A 17,987-nucleotide genomic window follows, 5' to 3' on the forward strand; every position below is an offset into this window, starting at 1 on the left:
TATGTTCAATAGAACTGTAATGACCTAAAGAATTGTTCTATATTTTCAAAATATTTAATTTACTCCATGTTTCACTCTATTTTGATATAGATTCGTTCTTGCCCTTTAAAAATTTTCTTAAAAATTAAATATTTAAATATTTCAATTGCAATTTACTGCACTAGTAGGTCACTAATGTGCTGAGTGCCTCTAAAAATTAAAGAAAAATTTTTAGTTTGAAATGTAGATTGTCGTACGACTTGAACGAAGTTTCCAACCGCCCCTATTTAAATTCTGCTCGCTAATACCATTATAGTTTTGGAAATATTTTGTTTTTTATTATTGCTGAAAACTTAAAGTGGTGGTTGTTTTGTTAATATTTTCTGCGTAAATATTTGATAAAAAATTTTCATCTTGAACTTCATTAACAATAAAAATTAAGTAAATCATTCATTTACATATATTTATTTATATTGTACACATATTTATTAGAATGTCATACAGATGTCATTTTCACAGTAAAATTTTTATGATTTATTTCTATACTATGTACTTGTGTGTGTGTTCTTTTGAACACAAATTATATTATGCTGGTTTGTATATTTTTAAATGGAAAAAATTTTTCTTTAAAAATGGTAGTGTGAATTGAAATAGAAATCATTCATTTGTAAAATGAAATTTTACATAAATATATAAGTAATATAAAATGTACATACGAGGGCTGTCCCAGAATTAAGTAGCCTAACCAAGAAAACATTGGTGACCTCATTTGGTCGACAAGTGCGATGTTCATCTTCACAGCTCGTACGGCCACGTTTAAACTGCGCTACCCAATTTTTAATCATTGCATATGAGGGAGCAGACTCCCCTAGTGTAGAGTCTAGTTCACTTTTGATACCGGCTGGACTAAGACCTTTCAAATAAAAATATTGAATGACATAACGATGACCAATTTTATCCATATTAAAAATTTACTGAAAAGCTTCACTATTAATAGTCGGTAATCTGAAAAGAAAAAAAAAATAAAATAAAAGTGTGACAGTTAATCCTTAAAACGATAGGGCTTTCTGCCAGGCTTTTTTTTCAAAATTTTTGTGTTTCCTTGGTAAGGCTACTTAATTCGGGGACAGCCCTCGTATATTTACACAAATATATGAGTAAAATAATATATGAGTAATATATTACTCATTCTAATATATAGTTAAATATATGAGTAATTGTGGGAGTATCCATATGCATAACTGACTACTAGGTATATCGTTTATCTGTGACAACAACAATGGCATTATCAAGACTGCTTGAAATGAGAAATTTACAAAATTTTGTAATCCCCTCTCGAGAAATAGCGGAACAAAATTTGTCTGGAATTTTAACGGGAAATTGTTTAAAACGCATTGGACTAAAGTGAACATTTGCTTGTTGACACATGCTCTCTTAAATAGAAAAACACAAATGTCAAATTTGTTCAGTTATGTTTCTCTCACATTCCTCTTTCAATTTCCTCACCTAAGCTCCAACTTAACTCCATATATGCTCATATGTTATAATGTTAGAAACACCATAAGAATATTTTAGAATTTTTGCAATTTGTTATTGATTTGAAAGTCTCCATTCCTATACTGTTCACCTTATATTTGATATTTATGCTAATTTATGTTGTAATACATGTCTGTGTTCATTGTTACATATATGCATGTAATAAAATTAATTCAGAAATCATTCCGGTATCTCATTTTACATAAAATATTTCTTGTCTACAAAATTTTTGTATACATAAAGACAAAAACAAACCATTTTCTAATTTGCATGGTCTATTTATTTAATTTTCTTTTTGGCACTGATTTATTTACTTTCCTTCTATATTTGTATTTAGTTTGTTTTAAATGAATATTTGATATTAATATATGCACATGCTATATAAATAAAAAGTTTGGTTACAGTTTTCCTTTTTAAATGGTTAAAATTTAAATAAAATGGCTGCAATAAAAAAAATTTAAATATTTTTTTTCGAAATTAAATTCAAAGATTGTGTTTAAATGTTAGAATGTACTCGTATTACAACATTATGTATGAAACATGTATGAACACGTATATACAACATTATGTATGAAACATGTATGAAATGCAACAAACATGTTTTATATGATGAGGCGAATTTATAAAATTTATTTCGTACGGAATGATTTCGGATTTTAATCGGGTTAATCAGGTTAAGAAAAAGATATCTGAGACATAATTATATATGTTATTGAGCAGAATCGAGTTCCAAGTTCCGAAGACTGTCCGGCATGTACACATTGAACTGGTTTTTCAAAATTTTTAATTGAAATTTTCTAAAGGTTATTACCGTAAGAGCCATATTTAATTTGAATCCAATGTAAACAACGATCCGCGTAGCAGCCATACAACTCTAAAAATCATTTGATCATATTCCGAAAACCTATAAAATTTGCAGTATTTAAATTTCGTATAAATGATTTAAATAACAGGGCAACCAATTTTGATGCGGGTGTATAAATTCGTACCACATAAACTCAAACATAATTTGTCGAGTATACTAAACTCATACAAAATTTAATATAGCGTTGACTATTCTACTATTTCTCGTTTAATTCTACAAATCAGGTCTAATACGTTATTGTTTAGAGTGAATTTTTGTTTGATAATGTTGCAAGATTTGAATTGCCATTTAATTTAATTTTTCATTCATAATATTAGCAAATTTTTATACAAGTGCCTAAATTTCTAATATCGATCATTTTAGCCTAAAATAATTTTTTAATTTCTAAAAATTTTTATTAAATCTTTCTTTTGACTGAAAGTCTATAAATTTTATAGAAATTTAGAGATTTAAAGAAAAGAATGAAATCTTTACAGATTTGAAAATTTGGTCAATGAACGTTTTTCTTTGAACTTTTTGCACCACTTTTCCCCAGCAAACTCATATCGGAGTGCATTATTTTTTTTTATCCAATGTGTGTTTGTATTGTTGTGTTTTATGAAATAATTGCCTTTTCCCCCTCCTATTTTATTTTTTTTTAAATGATAAAATTTTAAAGAGGAAATTTATGTAGCAAATAAAATGAAAAAAAATAAAAATGATGTTAAAATATTTTCACGTAATATTCTTGTTAGTCTTATATGTTTACGAGGGTATGCAATGACAATATTTGATGTAAAATATTTTTTGTTTACAAAAAAAAATAATTGCAGTTGGTCAAACCAATGGATTTGTAGTGAAGCACATTTCATTTAGTCAATTGGTACTTTTAGAATTTACAGGAGCGAAAACGTGAACAGAAAATTCCATTAGAACGCTTTCCTTATAAAAAATTTCATTGCATATATTTAGAGGACATATTAAAATGATAAATTTTTCAAATAGCGATTAATTTTAAAAGAGTAATTTGACATAATTATGGTGATTTCTTAAACGTGATTGATGCTTTTGAATACAAAAATCTGTCAAAAACTTTAACTTGGCTGTAACTTGAATTTTAGAGCTAATAAATGAAAATTTTGCTATAATTTTAAATTTTGTTCGCATTTATCATGGAATAAAGTTAAAAACTTAATATTATTACTTGATTAGAAACGCCGAATCCAAGACATACTTAGTTTATCCCTAATACACGACGTATAGCAAATAAATGTGACAAACTGTGGCCTAGTTGGGCTCTCATTAAAATTTTTGAAGGCAAGTATGTACGTGAATCAACCAAAATGTTCCTCTTAGAAATTTTTGAATTTTTTACGCCAAAATTTTGTAAACAAGTAGACGGACGCTCTAAGCCGAACTAATTCGCATATTTTTCCCAACATTTTTTGCAAAAATCCACTTAAAAATGATTTTTAAGTGACTACATCTATATTTTGCTCTACCATTTTCTAAATATATAGCTTGATAAATAAAGTTAAATGGACTGAAAATAAATTTTGTAATGACAAGCAGGACATAAAAAAAAAAATTCATTTTTTGTAGGTGTGGAAGAGATTTAATAATTTTTTTTTTTTTTGGTGGGGCAGGGGGAACAACAAACAAGCAAACTTCCGTGTTTATTTAACAACAAAGCTCTTGTAACATTAAAAAAAAAATAAATGTTCGTTTGGTTTCTTTTTTTTTAAATAAACAAAAATATTAAGAATGCTTTTAATAACTGTTATACATATATGTATAGCTTTAGATATATCCTTGCATATATGCGCCATCTTTTAATTTTTAATACAATGAACTTTATAGTACTTTAAAATAATAATCGTAAAATCTTACGATCTTGATTCAATTATTAAACTAAATATGGAAGGTATAGGTGAATCGGCTATGAAAATTATAACATCCTTAATTAAAAATTAAAAATTCAATCAATTTAATTAAATATTTAATAAGGATCGCAAGGACATTAGAGTGTATTTAGTAAAATGAGTGAAACATTTAAAAAATAATTTAAAAAATTTTTTTTTATATAAATTTAAATAAATAATTTCAAGAAAGAGAAGCTACCATTAACACCTACTGTTCTCAGGCAGTAGCAAAACTGCAGTAAAACTAAAAAAGTCTCCTTACAAATAAAATGTACAAAGAATACAGAGCTGAGCACACTTTTGAATACTTTAATTCCCTCAATTTTGAATTTCAATTTAATGCCCTTTCTTTCTCTTTATAGATGTTTAGCACTTTGTAAATCTACTACTTATATACTAAAATAAATATTTTTTCTCTTTTGTATACCATTTAGAAACGACGGTAGTAAAAATGAAGTTTATTAACTTAAAAATTATCAAAGGAATAGCAAAAAAAAAAATTTCCATTTTTAAAAAGAGAAAAATGTATCATGGTGAAGGTGAAATACTGAATTCAACACAGGGTATTTCTGTTCTAACGGCATTATTATAAACTGTTGAGAAGATTTTCATAGCCTAACAGGTTGCTAAGTATTCGAGCTTGAATGTGTATTCCACCCTTTTTTTTGGTTCGTAATTTTCCTTATGATGTTTTTTAATTTGGGCTAGTCATCCTTTAATATTGGGTCTTGTGTTAAGCACAGTACAGTACAGTAATCATTTTCAATTTCTATTGTTCCAGAAGGTTTTTGGTTCCAAAAGGTTTTTGATAGGCAAAGTGTTAAAAAATAAGCAATTGGAAAAAATAAAACAGGACCAAATCAGGTGAACTGTATGAATATGGAATTTTGTGATTTCTCTACCTTCGGCATTCCAATACATCATTGTAATTCTCGTAAATTGAGCTTGTAAGATTAAGAAGAAGCAAGTTATACATTGAAATCATAATTAAAATAAAAAATTATTGAAAAAATTTTACACTTAAATTGAAAACTTAAGCAATCTATAATCTGGGTTATTTGACCCTGAGAGGAGATTTCCATTAATTTACAAATCGAGTTTTACTAAAAAAAGAGCTCCCTCTCATATTATCTAAGTACGTGTTTGAGAAGAATACGAATTTTTTAAGGTCACAATCATTCACAATGAAAATATTCCCTTGGTTGTCTAGTTTAATTTTCTCAGTCTTCCTCAGAAATATCATTAAGATTCGAACATCCTATATGTATGCGTATATATTATACTCTGTCTGTACTAATACTTCATATTTTAAGAAATCACCTTAAATATAAAAATGTAAGAAATGCTCTTAAAACAGAATTTTATTATTTTGAATAATTTATAAGTGATAATGTGAGTATAGCTGCTATATATATTAGACGATGGTAAATGAACTTTGAATGTGTTTGCATATTTTGTGGATGAATGTTTGTTTTACAAAGAAAATATTTTTGTTGCGTATACGTGTGTATAACAGATTGGGTTTGTTGTATATTAAAGGTGAATAAGATGAGAAGTTGTGGTTCTAATAATTTGAATAACCATAAATTTTTTTCTTGTTTTCCATTTTCTATTTTTTTTCTGACTCCTGTGCGTTACTAAGTTATTAATAATTCATTAAAGACGGAAATATTATGGTAATCTAATGATGGTTATAAAGTAAATGTGGAAAAAAAGAAACCCACAAATTTTATGTTTCTTCTTAATAAATTTTTTTTTGTTCTGTGTATGTTCTCAGGTGAATTTTTCATACCTTTTTTTATTCATAAAAACGAATTTATGAAAATTTCTTATTTTCTATAAATTTTTTTTTGTTATTAAAATATATTGAATAAATTTCTTGTATATACTCACATAACCTTAAATTAAAATGAAAAACGGGTTCAATTTTTCAACTTAAATTTTAAATTTTATGAATTTATTCTGGAGGAAAATTTAAAATCCCATTATTTCTAAATGATTAGATGGCGGTTGAAGTGGGTTTTTGCATCACTTTTCTATAAAAAACAAAATAGTTTTGCGTTCCGATTTGAAGACGGGTGCCTCGCCTCTCTCCTTCCAGTAACTCACAATATCTTGACAATTTGGCAAATTTCAAACTAAAAAGAAATTGTCAATGGTGAATTACCAGGCATTTTACATTTTAGTAAAATGAAAAAAATTTTAAATTCAATTTTCTTGTCGTGTGTGACTACCGTAGTCAGTCCTTTTAAAATTTTATGCATTTGACATTTTCATCAAAATCATTAACTTAATTTACATTTCTCATATTCAATAAAAATAAAAAATAATCCACTTAATTTTATTTTTTCTACGCAGCTAGTAAAAAATATTTAAAAATATAAAACTATACAATTGACATTTAACATATTTCCGCTATTGTAAGCTGGGGTGGTTCATTGAAAAAAAAAAATTAAACTCAAAATTCTCTCAATATTTATCGCCATCAATTTCAGTGACATTATCACTGTAAATTGTAAATATTGTTTTAGACCCAATCTTTAGAATTCTCCGGACCATGATTTGCTGGTCCGCTCACATTCTGCTCTTAGTATTATTCTCCAAGTTAGTTGTACTCTTTCACGACTAACTTTTCTTTTGGTTAGCGGATTCCATTCAAATAAGATTGACGCGCTGCTGATTTTGTTGGTCGGTTTAGAATGTAAAATATCGATTTCTATTTGCTTTTTCCTATCTGGAGTCAAGTTTCTTTTTTATTCTGTTCTTATCCATAATTCCTCATTTATTAATCTTCTGGGCCAGAATGTGTGACATATTATTCTCAAAGATCCTTATTAAGGAACAACTACAGGTTTTTCATATTAATTTCGATATCATCCATATTTCTCTACCATAAAGCAGTACGGATTCGCTAAAGCCGCTGATTATTTTTATTTTTTGCTTCATGCGCCTATTGTGATGACGTTCACACTCACCTTAACCTCTGAACGCACTTATGGCCCCAGTCATTCTTTGTTCTATGTCTTTATTTGTCAATCTATCAGTTGTAAGAAAGCCACTCATAAGCTTTCAAATTCTTTTACTTCCTCGACTTTATACTTAAATCCACCCTATTTTAATTTTTTAAGCCTATATAGCCAAGAAAAAACAAAACAAAATATTTTACTGATGGTAGCATCAAATTAAGTAATAAAAAAATAGAGAAAAAAAATAAAAGGCTAAAAAGTTAAAGTGGCATATAAAAACGAAAAACACATTTTGCACATTCCTAAGAATCTCTTAGATAACTGTAATAAAATTTTATTTTCATTTCATTTTTAGTATCAGTCAGTACCTTTAATACTCATAGGATATAATCCTTATGGGTATACATAAAATAAAAAACGAATATGTTTTTATTCTACTGGCATTGAATGATACGTGGGATGACGGAAGATAAACATTTCTCTCGCAATAATTTTTAAATTAAATAAATGTAAAATGTGAAGAAGAGTAGAAGAGTAGATGGTTTTAAACTTAATGTCCACATATCTGATTAAATATTACAGCAAATATAGTGAGAAATTTTGAGGATTGTACATTGAATCATAGTGAAGGCTGACAGTATACATATACAATACCAATGCTCTGATATATTTTAGCATAGAACTAAAAATTTAAATTAAATCTATGTCAGCGTAATGCCCTTGATATAAAATTATTTCAAATGCAAAGTAGGATATTATAACCGATTTAGAAAAATTCTAAAATTGTACACCACTACCTTGAAAGCGTTTATATAGCACAACAGAATCTCGTAAATGCGAAACCCAAGACGAGGCTGCATAATTAAGGATAAGAAACCTAGCAGCGTCATCAAAGACGTTTGTACGAATCTGTACTATGTTTTACTTGAAATAAACGGAACATCTGAATCAACTAACCAAGTAGGATGATAAGTGATTGATTGGTTAAAACAACAATGAATAACCAAACAAAATAAATGAAAAATAAATCCAATTCGACTTAAAATGACTGGGCTGTATATGATTTTCATAAATGTGATTTAAAAAAGTTGTTAAACTAAAATTGAAAATCAATTAATCAAGTATTGCAAATCAATATTCTTGTATAAGATTCTTATATAAAAAATCTCATTTAGACCCCAGGCAGTTAGTCATTATTCTTATATCTTTGTCTATAAAAGGTAAGTTATTAATTTACTTTCAAAAGTAAGTGAAAATTTTTCAGAGTACCGAAATAATAACAACAAAATATGAAAATTCAATTAATCATATAAAAGATTTCCAATGATTAATGTGATTATAGGAATTTTGAGCGGGTATGGGAGACATTATTATTATTAAATTGGAGATTCTAAATGGCTACCCAGTTCTTAGGGTAGTAAATAGTTCTTACAAAGAATTGGGGTCTTAAAATCTTATTGTAGTAAACTGATTTTAAGGTCATTCAAAATTAATAATGGCATACATTGCCTTAAAAATATTACACCACTATCATAAATTTTCTTCGAAATTTGATTAAATATTAAAATTAAAGTATTACTCAATTATATAATTAATTATTAAAATTCATTTTAATACCTTTTAAGTAGATTACAATGAAAATTTAAAAAAAAAACACGAAAAATCATTAAAATTCTCACTAAAAACTGACATTAAAAATTAAAAATTTCCCGAAATTAAAAATTAATATTCTTAAATAGTCTCTAAATACTTATTATATGTATATAACAGTTATATTTCTCATAAATGTCCATAATAAAATCAAAATTCTAAAATTAAATTTAAATGTTCCCAGTGTGTTACGTAAAATAATTGTTGAATTTTGCAAAAACAAAAAACTATACGAAAATATTTTAATGAATTCATAATACACATATACACACTGTTATATTATATAAATATATTATTATTAATATACACATGCATACAAATTCAGAATGAGCACGGATATTGTCATCACGGATATTTAAATATCTGTGAGAGTAATATGAATTAAACATAACACTAATATCATATGGTTAAAGTTTTGACAATTTCTCGTTGAATGTATCTGAGATTGTACATCTCTCTTAATTGCGGGCTTACTATGAGTGTATCAGAAGAATAGTAACAATAGAGTGGTTCTCAGGGCTCTATAGTTCAACATTGTAACATGAAAACTAATGTGGAAAGTGTGTCGATGTCCTAAATGCACTGGCTAGATACAAAATCGTAATATTAATGTAAGTGCCTGCGGCACCGAGGCGTAATTGAGAAATGAGATCCTGATGAGCTCGTAGAGGGGCGGCGGCTCTATATTTTGTTTCTTAACCCTATTTTGGAATATCAATGACGACATTGTCTCTCCATAGTCCATCTGGAAATAATAGCAGAAGTCGAAAATTAGTTAAGTCATTTGTGCCTAAAGGAGAAGGGTAAAACGACGGGGCATCTTTTGTAAGATTACGATGCTTTGGACGGCTTGAGTTTTAAATACTTTGTGGTATGGCTTTTATCCGAGATCTCGAGACTGAATGGCGGCGTAATGCTAATGCTCATATTAGGGCTTGGCACAGTGCTCATAGTTAGGACCGCAAATCACAAGATATCTAATTCTTTAAGATGAGAAGAGCCGTTACGGCCGCCAAATTCCTTGGAAAATAAAAAATCGCTCTCATTGATCTTAATACAGATTTCATAGCCAAAATCTCCGAAGCTTATCTGAAATTAATATCATGAGTGTAGCCAAGTCTGTACGTGTATTAACCACTTTTGGCATTTTAATAATTAATTTATTTTTAAATTGATTTCATTTCAAAAATTTTCTAATAATCAATTCTTAATTTAATTATATTAAAAGTTTTTTGTGTTCTACACAATATACTTAGTGTTATACATTAAATTTTGAAAAGGATAAACTCAAAATTTGTTAAAACATTTCAAATATTAAAAGCAGAGAAGGAAAATCTACCATTTGATTTCGTTTTCATATGAAAAATCAAAAAATACAAACAAACAAAATTCTTATTTTTTATTATTAAATAATTTATTAGCAAGAAAATGAAAATTGTATTTAGCACGTTTTTATATATTAAATAATAATTTACTTACACCGTATATGATTACCCATACACACAAACAAGCACAACGTATAATGTGTTCAATGCCTTCTCATATTTTTCCTCGTACAACATATAATGTGCTTACGTATCCTTGCATATATTCAGGCGTTATAAAGCTTTTCAATGTTTTTTTTTGTTAATTTATTCCCCAAAGATATTTATAGAGCTTTTTTTTGCTCTTTCTTTCTTTATTCTATATAATCCTTAGAAATTACTTAAAGGAATTGTAAAAAAAAAATAATAATAACAAAAATGTTATTAATGCAATTAAAAAGATTCTTCGCCTTTCGCATATGCAAGCAAATATGTGTATGTGTGAATATATGTATCATGTATGAATATATGTATAAATACGATTCAAATTAAAATTTCAGCACGAGTGACCTTTGTATTCATCGCATTTCAATTCTTTAATATGAATATGAAATAACTATATGTTTAATATATGAATATAACAGTTATAATATAATAATATAATAGCTATGTTATGAATACAAAATGAATAATTAAAAATCACATTATTCTCGTACTCATATAGTTGAAATATAATTGAAATTCTATTAAAATATTAATGTTAGATATCGAAGTCAGTAATCTTGTATAAATTGACCAAAATTTTTAATTTTTAGGCTCTAAAAACTTTTATATTAATTTAAAATAGTGTTTTTATTTCATTTTGATTTACAATTGACGTTATGATTTGCACTGCCATCTGTATTATGAAAGAGCAAGTCTGTTATTGTTGCTAATTTAAATTATCTTGCTTTTAAAGAGTTCCCGCGTAAAAATTTCATTAAAATAAAATCGGAGTAAATTTTACTATATTCATTAAAACATTGACAGTTCCGAATTAAATTATTTTATATAAACTTGGCAATATTTTGTTATACAAAAATTTTGAAATATTAAAAAATTGTTCGTTGAAAAAGCTTTTGAAAAGAAAATTATTTATTTTTAACGAAACTTTCGTTATAATTTTGAATTTTCGTTATTTTTGTTTTCCCTCTCTTTCCCTTATGCTTTTGTTAAATGTTTTCAACTATAATTCAGATACAAAATAATTAATGTTTATAAACAATTTTTGTTTAGCAACAATATTTTAAGACTTGCGCTTTTTGATAGGAATATTTTTATGCCATTAATTTTGAATATTCCTCGTAATACAATTTAAATATTTTTTTTTTCCAAAAAATGAAGTAAAAATTTCTAATTTAAAAACTTTTCCTTCATTACCATACATATATATGAATAAAATGACAAGTAAAAGCAGAATAATAGGAGATTTTTTAATAATGTTTACAAGGATAATAAAGGAATCTTTACTAAAGTGAAAACTTTCTGGATAAAAGGAAAATATTTTGAATATTTTTTTGCTTTTTCACTTTCTGACCAACTTTTTCATTTTATTTCATGGACCTTTGCCAAACGTTACAACTGTTATACATATTCAAAATGAAAAATTCTTAATACAGAAATATTTTCATTTTATTATCCTTTTTTAAGATTTAGTTTTCATTTTAGCATAAAAATTTATAAGGATGTCAAAAAAATAACAAATTTTATTGCTTTTACAATATTTTCACTATAAAATAGTGTTATATTTTCCCTTATGTAGTTATTTTCAATTTATTGCTGTTTTTTTCTGGTCAATGCTGATGTTTTCTAATATATAAACATCAAGAAAAATAATTCTTGTATACATGATATTATAATGGTTATGTATAACAGTTGCTGTAACAGTTATATGATATATCGTCATTATGAATTTAAAATATAAAAAAAATTGGTTGAATGTGATGAATAATAAAATTTTTGATTGGAATAGAATTGGATTTCTTTATTTGAAATTTTACAAATTCTGAAAATGTTTAAATAAAATTGTGTTCCTGTGTCAGATAGGTGCAGTATTAACTATGGTTTGAAAACCTCAGAACAAGTGCTCTCTGGTGAACATCTACATTAGTTATAATCTGTTCAGATTTTGAATTTTAAATTTTGCATTATTTTTTTTAGGTAATGTAACATCGTATTTAATTTTAGCACCTTATGAACTAATCATATTTATTAACCAATTATAATGCGACAGTTGCCGTACAAAACTTGTATTGTATTGCAGGGGAATTTCTGCCCAAATCTCAAAAAAGTTCAACAGTACTGGCAATTATTTTTAAGAACAAATTTTTAATTTATTTATTGTGTTATCACAATTAGACAGAGAGCTGAATTGAATTCCGAACTGTTATAAAACTTAATATGTTATACATATTAAACTGTTATACAATTTAAACTGTTATACAATTTAAACTGTTATACAATTTAAACTGTTATACATCTTAAACTGTTATACAACTTAAACTGTTATACACCTTAAACTGTTATACAACTGAAACTGTTATACATATCTAGAAATCGTAAACAGAATATACATCGTTTCATATTGCGCATACGAGTATATAAGAACAATATCTCACCCAAATGCGACCCTGCACATTGATCATAAATGACATTATATTGCTGTCGTTGTATTTAACCAATATTAATGTTATAACTTTGTAATTAAATTTAAAATAATTTTAATAATATTTCTTCATTTTAGTATTCTTAAATTTCTATATTTTTAATTATTTTATTCGTTCTTCTACATTGAATAGAAAAATCAGAAACACAACATAATATTAATGAAAAGTTCAAATAACCTTGACTAATGTTACTAAAATATAGGTCTTTAATATTCACTCACTTTTTTTTTGTACATTCAAATGCTAAGGTCAATTAGCATTTGCCATTTGTGTGTATTTTAACTTTTGTAACTATTATACGGTGCAGCAATTAATTAAAATAACTTTTTTTTTGTTATTTGATACAATTTAAATTAATTTTTATTTTTTTTTTTATTTTTAATTTTTTATCGTACAATACGAGTATTTGTGGCTTTTCTATTAAAAAACAAATAAGCAAAAATTTACATTTGAATGTTCAACAATAATATTAACATTAAATAGGTGTATAACACTTTTATAATGAATGTGGTTTTAATTAAAAAAATTGAAAACTGAAATAAAAAACCGCAAGACGTCATTGAATAAAAAAAAAAGAAAAAATAGTGAATTGTTAATAAACTTTTCATTTAATTTGTTTGTGTACGCCGTGTATTAATTTCAAGTGGAATGATTTATTGAGCGTTATAAAGTAGAATATAAATTACGGTGGGCAGCAAACTGCAGTAAATGAAGTTCAAAACTTGTAAAGTAGCAAATTTTTTGTTAACTATTAAGAAGAATATAAACGGTTTAGAAATTGTCCTTGTTGCAGCAGCGGGTTTAAGTATAGTGGAAATTGAAGTAATTTTCTTTCATTGACTTTAAGAATGCACAAAAACAGTGTTACCGTGTAGAATATTTTCAAATTTTTACTATATTCCAAATTTTGGAATTATATACATAAAATTAAGGTAGAGTCAATAAGAGGGCTTACAAAATTCATTCCATATACATACACATTTACATTTTTATGTACATTTTAAAATGGGATTGATTTGCTTTTAAATTGAAAAATAATTGCAGTGCATATGAAAAGGTAAAATAAAATTATTTAAATACCATAAAATAAAAATAATACAAGAGGATTATAAAATATTTAAAATTTTCAATTCCTCTAAGCTTTTTCCGTCAGCATAGGGAATTCCTTTGGGAAATACTAAAATTTTCAACATTTTTTCCATCTTAAATTATTTCGGATACTTTTGAATTTTTAATTTAATTTTTTTAAAGTAATTTTTTTTTTGTTACATAAGTAAACGGAAATTTTCCTTTTCGACCTTGACCTCATTTGATAAAAGCTATTTTAATCCTTGGTTTCTTTCTGATCGTTTAATAATTCACGAATATAGCATTGGTTCTCTTCTTTTTTTCAAGAACAAATTTATTTGCTTACTCTTTTCTGTTTTTTTTCTTTTTGTTTTTATGTCAATGAATGATTGCGAAGGTTATAACTTAAGTTACAAGGTTGTTATATAGGTACACCGTATATATACGTATACGCAAAACATGCACAGCATTCGAAATTATTTAAAAAAAAAAAATTGTAAATTTACTTTTGTTCTTGCTTTTTGTTTTTAGCATAAAAATTTAAAATTTAACGTGACATTTAAAATATTGAAGGTATTTTTGCCAATTGAAGAAGAATATTTGTTCCTACCAACTTGTAACACTGTATCTTGAGAGTTTATAAAAGACATCGAGACTTTTTTCGATCAAGGGGTGCTGCTCCTTTCTTTGTCAAATTGATCGTCTTCCATCTTTTGTTTTATTTCGTTCCTCCATTGCTTGCTATAGACGCTTGAGAAAGACCTCAATTTGATTTTCGGTCAGTTGAAAGAGCATATTATTTATTGAGTAAAAACTTAGGCATTTAGTTTTATTGATATTGATCTTGAGTCCGGCTCCCGCAGCTTCCCTTTCTGAGATATTAATTTTGGTTTGCATATCCGCATCTGTATGAGCTAAGAGGTAGATATCGTCTGCGTATACTCAAAATTCCTGCAGTCTGCTGGTTAATGCCCATTTGATACCCATTGACCTCGGTATCGTATTAACGCTGTTCATTATCTCATCCAACGCCAATATAAAGAGGAATGATGATTGAAGACTATTCTGCCTGACACCCGAAATTATTTAAATAAGCAAATTTAGCTGGCCGCCATGTAAAATCTTGGTACTCATATTTTCATATATGGCTCTAATGATATTTACAAGTTTTCTGGGTATGCCTTTATAGCCTAATTTATTGGAGATGACTTTATGTTTAATTTTGTCAAATGCTCGTTCGAAATCGACGAAGGTGCCGTAGGCAGGGTTATTTAGCTAATTAGATTATTCTATGATAATTCTGAGTGTGTTAAAATGGTCTATACAGCATCTTTTCTTAAATAGGAATGCAGCCTATTCTTCTCCGAGCGTTTTTTCTATTTTTTATTCGATTCTGATCATGAAAGTTATCAAATATCGCACTCCATTGACTCACGAACTTTTGATGTCTGTAAATAAATTTAGAAGTAGGAATTTCCATTAAAAATTGAATATTAATTCAGAAATTTTTAAGTTTAACAATTAATAACCACTATATATTGAGAATATTATAAATTTATTAGAAATTTCCTTTTGTCTATTGAAAATCTATCAACCTTTAACATTCACCCCCATCTATGTTTGCGTAAACTTTTCAATTCTAAATAAAATTTTTTTCTATAATTTTTAATAAATCTTTTATCTATAAAAAATGATTAATAAAATTGTAAAAATTTTTTTTTTTATTTCTTTTGATCCAATAACATTTCCTGATTACATTTTCCAATTTTTCCAATTTTTTTCCATTTTTCTCTTGATTTTTTTTTTTTTTTTTAGAATTTATTTACTAATAATATAAAATCAAAGCAGAAAAGAGAAAGAAAAAAAAATAAATTTTATTTAGTACCCATACTGTCTACAAATTTTTTAACATCCGATATTCATAATACCTAAATGATATATATAATATAGAGTATATATGGATATATACACTAACATATATATATATTGTAAATGTACCTCAATATATACAGTACGAATTATGATATATGTATATGAGTTTTTGTTTTTTCTCTTTATTATGGAAAATCTTTTATACGCTGTGAAAAAGCCTTCAAAAATTCGATTAAAATCTTAATTCTCTCTATATATATATATATTGTTATATATAGTATATTAGATATATATGTGTATAACAGTATGTATATGTGTTATATTCTAACATATTTTCTATTATACAAACAAAATTTTTTGCTTATAATAAGAAAACATGTGCAAAGTGTATATACAAAAAAAATTTTTGATGAAAAGCGCAAAAGACAACTCTACTATATATTAGATTCATATTTTGTATATATATACATAATGTATAACACAAAGTAGATAATATAACAAAAAAAAAAAAAAACATTTTTTCTGTTTTTACTTTTTTCTTTTTATCTTATTCTTTTTTTTGAAATTAAATTTCATTTCATTTTACCGTAGTTAAAATTTTTATTCTGACCCAGTACGCCAGTATTCGAATTTAGATTAAGAAGAAAAGTTGTATCATTCTATACCGCATTGAAAGCATTTTAAAAAATAATAAATAAAATAATAAAATAACACTCTCTTTTTATCTTATATACCTATATGTGTATAAAAATTTTAATGTTTTGTAAGAATTGAATAAGAAGAAATTAAAGGAATTTATCACAAGAAATAAAAACAAAGTAGTAAAAAATATAATTGAGGAGTAAAAAAGGAACCATTTCTTATAGTTAGTGAGTGATTCCATTCCGTCTGTATATTATACAAATGCCATCTTAAACAGTGTAAGAAACAATTAAAAATTTCTTAAAAAAGAAAAATTAATTTAATAATTAAAAATTAAAATATAAATAATTAATAGAATATTAATTAAAATTAAAGCCTAAAAAAATAAGAGTGTTAAAAAATTTACTTTTTATAATTTTATTCGAATTTTTTCTTGTACAGCATCAAAGCCCTTTTATTTTTTTTAGTTATGGCATTAGGTAAAAATTTTTCGCGACATCTTTAAAAAGAAAAATTTTTGTTATTAAAAAGGCGAAAATTTCCTCTGATTATTAATTAATTTCTGTGCTTTAAAAATTTTTTGTCAAATGTTAATTTTATAATTTGCAAAAAAAAAAAAAAAAATGAAAAGAGAAAGTCTTATATTATTATTTTTTTATAATTTAATTATTAAAATAAAAGCAAAAAATTATTGCATATACTTGTATATTATGTATATGGCATAATATACATATTTATAGGCGTTATATTATAAAATTTTTCATTTTAAAATATTTAAAATTTAATTTTGCTTATAATTGAAAAAGACATTTTGATAATAGCTATATAAGAATAAATTTTGTTTTGCATTCTTGCTTTTTATTAAAAAAAAAAAAAAATAATGCATAATTGGAGAAAAAAAAATTGCATAAATCTTGGCTTTAAATATGTTAAATAACCAAAAAAATAGTTTAAGTAAATTTTTAATTGAAAATTTTTTAAAAATATTTCAAAAATAAATTGCAAAAACTCAAACATTTTATTTTAAATTTATTAAATAATATTTTTAAAATTTAAATTGAGTAATTTTACGAACTGTATAATTTACAAGAATGAAGAAAATAAATTGTCTTACATAAATAGAATTACAAAAAAAAAAAATTATTTCAAAATCCTATAAAAAAAAATGTATAATTAACATGAAAATTGCATATTTCACGGCGTTACTTTTTTTATAATAATATTTCAGCCCCAATTTTATTATTAACCAAAAATTTTTATTATCAAATACGGTAGTAAAAAAATTATTTTATGAAGGTAGAGAATATTTTTTTGTCATATTTTCTTCATATACCCTTCTCATTTCTTACCCTCTGTCCCCCTTTTTCCCTTTTTTGCCGTAGTCCGAAACACAACGACCTGCAAATTATTTTGCTCTTTTTCCTTTCTTTTCAATCTTTTTTTCACTTATTCACTTGTAAGTTTTTTATTTTTTATTCTGTTCTTCTATTTTTGCTGTT

Source organism: Condylostylus longicornis, unplaced genomic scaffold (genome assembly GCF_029603195.1).
Source record: "Condylostylus longicornis isolate FDR11 unplaced genomic scaffold, ASM2960319v2 ptg000022l, whole genome shotgun sequence".
Classification (NCBI taxonomy): domain Eukaryota; kingdom Metazoa; phylum Arthropoda; class Insecta; order Diptera; family Dolichopodidae; genus Condylostylus; species Condylostylus longicornis.